Here is a 5,000-nt window from a genome sequence, read left to right as displayed (position 1 = left end):
GTGACCAGAAACCTTCATTCTTCGGCTGATGTTGTCATCTAAATGCGGTGTGGCTTCCTGGTTCCACTCAACTATAGTTTCTTTCAAGTTCTCGTTGCAAATCGTTTCAGGCTTGGTGTTGAAGACCTGCCTCTCTGCATGCTCAAGCCTCCATTCAATAAGGCACTGTTGTAATTCCTACAAGGACTACTAGCAGGAGGTATTTTTTCTAAAGACGAACCGGTTAGTATAGGATTGTCTGGAGGTTTAAGAGACGCCGGTATCCCTGGATTGATATGATGGACGGTCAGAGTTGTGTCCTCTTCTTCTTCCCCTTCTTCATCTCTCCTCTGCGAGGCCTGGCACGCCATCTATTGGGAATAAATGTGCACAAACCATTTATTACTAATAATTCATCAGAAGAGTTTGAATAATTTTTTAATGGAAATGAATGGTTTGCATGTAATTTTTAATTACTTTTAAGTATAAATGTTTGCGTGTGATATTTAGGTTAGCTATTGATATATAACTGATCATGATAATTTTCAACTTCCTTTTTTTGGCTTTTAGAGTGAAATGTCCAAGTAATGATATTCAGCAGAAAAAATCTAACGAATCTGTTGATCAAAAAATACAGTAATGAACACTGGCTCTGTCAAAGTTTTCTAATAAAAGTGAACTACTCTGTCTCCTAAATATAAGAGACCGAACCACTTTATAGATATAAAGCTAATGAATTAGAGCAAACAGAGCGAAGCAATAAGAAGAATGTTGCTGAATCAAATTCCTAAAAGTAATAAAACACTGATGCGTTTCTTTAAATATAGAGAAACATCTCACCTGATAATGGGAAGGAGAAGACACAGTGTCTGAACTTCCAGTTCTGTCCTCTTCATCCGTCGTAATTCCTGGAGTTGATGCAGGGGTGTAACAAGCCTTGTAGGTGTCTGGTTAAAAGAGAATCAGCCATGCATCATCAAATTGATCTGATTACTTTACTTGTAAGTGTAAATGTCATATAGATATATAACCTTTATGTAAACAATTATTGATATGAACAATAAAATCTTATAAAAGGCCAAATTCAAAAATTCTAATCCTAAAAACGAGATGGGAGAATAGTGAGGGACCCAGCATCCTTACTTGAGGTCTGTCGCATTTTGGTGAAGCGTTTGAAAAAGAATATGATTATTGATATGTTTAGAACGAGTAACGCAGCTCCAGTTAAGGACATCAACAAGAGAGTCAGACGAGGAACTCTGGGCTGACTGCTGCTACTGGCTACCTCCTCTTCAACACCTGAGAATGGTATAATGGTTCCATATGTTACTAGTGGACATTATTGGAACTCGTCGTACTGTAAAGCATGTGATAATGCAAGTGGAAGAACTTGGGAACTATCAAGGTAACTTCAAACAACTTTAAATATTAGGAAGTTTAAAACACAGGTGGTTAATTAATACAATTAATGCACAATCCTTATTTACTATGTGATCTGTGATTTGAAATACCTCGGTGATCACATGATCTTGAACTCTTTATTTTAGGTTATTCATTTTTTTATTTGTACAAAATTTCACAGAAGAGTTTTGAATGATCTTGCAGCCAGTGTATTATGATAAATTAATTAAAAAAGAAAAGCTGAGTAAGACATTTTTGATTACCTGGAACAGTGAAATGTGTTGGTGGGAGAGCGAAAGGAGACGCGTCCCTGGTCGTTGAATGACTGAATCATTACCTCATAACTAGTACCAGGCATCAGTCCTTGTATTGATGCTGTGGTAATGTTTCTCCCAACGACGTCTATGAACTAAACAGTAAGAGTAAAACGAGATTAGATACTCTCTAAGAGTGAGAAGGGGTTTGTTTTCTATATCAAATGTAATTTTATTAGACCTTCTCTTAGAATGAAAAGGCTTTTTTATCATAACAAATCTACTTTTATTATATGTTCTCTTCGGGTTAAAAAGGTTCTTTTTCTATATCAAATGTAATTTCATTAGATGTTTTGATAGAGTGAAAAGGGGTTCTTTGTTCTATATCAGATCTAATTTCATCAGATGTTCACCTAGAGTAAATGAAGGTAATTTTTTTTAAATCAAATCTTATTTCATTATATGTTCTCTTAGAGTGAAACAAATTTTCTTTCGATATAAAATGTAATTTCATCAGGATAGAAATAAATTTATCATATTAGTCTTCAAGATAAAATTGAAAGGGATATACGTTCACCTAATTATTCAATGCTGGGAAGTTATCTGAAGTATGTATATAAACAAACCATCACATTTTTATTTAAAGAAATATAGAAGCATGGAGCTTGGTTATATCTCATAGTATCTTACTTACAATATATTTATTTCCAGTTTGTGGTCGATATTTAAGAGAATACCCCGATGGGGACGTTCCTTTGTCAGCTGGTAGCCAAGACAAGATGGCTGTGCTTCCCATTACATTGCTCACCTGGGGTAAAGACGTGTAAAAATTATATGCAAACGGTTTAATGCAGGACAATGTCATAGAAACTAACCACATATACATATGATCAGCATCCAAGACCCCTCTCAACCAAAGCTAGGACTAAGGGAGGCAAGGCAATGGCTGCTGATGATTCAACAGATAGAACTATAGGCTCCACCAAACCCTCCATACTTAGCATACAAGGATGGGGAAGTTACAGCGACCAGAAATACAAACGAGTTTGACCGGGACTCAATCCCCAGTTGGCGTTCACCAGTCAGGGACGTTACTACAATTGGCCGCTCATGAATGGCAGGGGACAAGGGACAGTGACATTGCCCTATCAAGCAGGACAATACCATAGAGACTGACCATATATATATATATATATATATGTGTGTGTGTGTGTGTGTGTGTGTGTGTGTGTGATCAGCGCTCAAGCCCCTCTCTACCCAAGCTAAGACTACGGGATGGCCAGGCAATGGCTGCTGATGACTCAGCACATAGTCCCTATAGGCTCCTCCAAACCCACCATCCTTAGCTTACAAGGATGGAGAGGTTGCAGCGACCAACTAAACTAACGAGTTTGAGCGGGAATCGAAATCACAGTCTGGCGTTCACCATTCAGGGACGTTACCGCATCATCCACCACTACCCCAAAAGTAACTATTTACTATTTAAGGACTGAGAGAGAGAGAGAGAGAGAGAGAGAGAGAGAGAGAGGTTCATCCGAGATGATAGCTAAATAATTTTATTGTAACGAATAGATTTAATTTCTTATTAGAGATGTAGATAAAGAACGAAGTTTTATATCCACAGTATGAACATCCTCAATGTCGATCAAAGAGGACACATATTTAATGATATTAATAATATTCATCAACGTACTAAATCATGCTAATTATTTTCCATTAGTCAATCATTGTATACAAACAAAATTATCTTGTATATCAGAGACATTAACATAAAAGTATACGAATGCTATTAAAATCAAAATATTTTCAGAATATGGAACATCACTCCGTAAATCGTAAAAAAATATGATGATTCTCTAAAGACAAATTAAAAATAAAACACATAACAGAACTACAAACTTTTCCAATGACACTGGAAAGAGGATAATTACCATCCTCATCTGGGCACTTGAAAAGTAAACTTACATTCTAGCACTCTAGGCTAACCACTTAATAAAATATACGTTGCGTTCTTAGCTGGCAAATTCCTAAAGGTAAAATATAAAGGAATTTTAAAATGTAATATGATTTAATGTGCCCTATATAATAAAGAGCAAGTGTCTGGCTCTATATATATATATATATATATATACATATACTGTATATACAAATATATATATATATATATATATTTGTATATACAGTATATGTATATATATATACATATACGGTATATACAAATATATATATATATATATATATATACATATATATATATATATATATATACATATACTGTATATACAAATATATATATATATATATATATATATCTTTATATATATATATATATATATATAAATATATACTTTATATATGCATATATATATGTGTATCTATACATATATATATATATAGATAGATAGATAGATAGATAGATGAATAGATAGATAGATATGTATAAGCGGCATAACCAGACGTATAACCACTCGGTCTCTCATATTCTTCGGGTATGAGGGAGTCGGAGTAAACAAACACTAGTGAGAGGAAGGTGGGTGTACGCATGTGTGCATATCCATCTAAATATTCACCAGTTATTTTCAACGGGTCGCGTACACTACATTATAATATAATCCTGGAAATAACTGAATGATATAAAAATAATCAAATGAAAGCAAGGTTATTTTCACCATCTTAGATAAAATGGAAAAAAATATAGTATTCATTATTGTTTATTATTATTATTTATATACTTACATTCAAGCTCTGTGGTTCCGAAGGCGGAACTGGAGGCCCAAGAGTATGGTTAGCAGTGTAAGTTCCCCTGGAATTCGTGGCCTTACAGATATAAGTCTTGAAATCCATTGCAGTGATATTTCGAACCTCTAACACAGACAACCACACAGCGAGATCATCCAATAACTTGGGTGGCAGCGAAGAGGACGAATGTGGATTACATTTTGTAATTAAAAAATTGTATTTGTTTTATTTTTCCTTAAGATGCAGAATTATATATTGTTTAACTTGTCGTGTACACCCTCTCTCTCTCCTCTCACTCTCTCTCTCCTCTCTCTCTCTCTCTCTCTCTCTCTCTCTCTCTCTCTAAATTAAAGAATAATATTTATATTTTTTTTCTTTAGAAACATGGATAATTGTTTATAGTTTACCTTTTTCACGCACCATCTCTCTCTCTCTCTCTCTCTCTCTCTCTCTCTCTCTCTCTCTCTCTGATAATTAAATTCATCGACAGTGAAATTATCTAGAAACTTAGGTTGCAGTGAAGAGGACGAATATGGATTACATTTTAGTAATTCAAAAATTGTATTTGTTTTGTTTTCTCCTTAAAAATATGCAAAATTGTATATAGTTTAACCTTTCATGCACCCT

The 5,000-nt window shown here is 34.3% G+C and overlaps 1 pseudogene; it reads right to left on the bottom strand.

The window, feature by feature from the left end:
- Positions 1-5,000, bottom strand: part of LOC137660139 (nephrin-like) — a 45,970-nt pseudogene that overhangs the window by 2,067 nt on the left and 38,903 nt on the right.

Source organism: Palaemon carinicauda, chromosome 20, assembly GCF_036898095.1.
Source record: "Palaemon carinicauda isolate YSFRI2023 chromosome 20, ASM3689809v2, whole genome shotgun sequence".
In the NCBI taxonomy this organism is placed as follows: Eukaryota; Metazoa; Arthropoda; class Malacostraca; order Decapoda; family Palaemonidae; genus Palaemon; species Palaemon carinicauda.
This window is presented reverse-complemented; position numbering and strand designations above follow the sequence as displayed.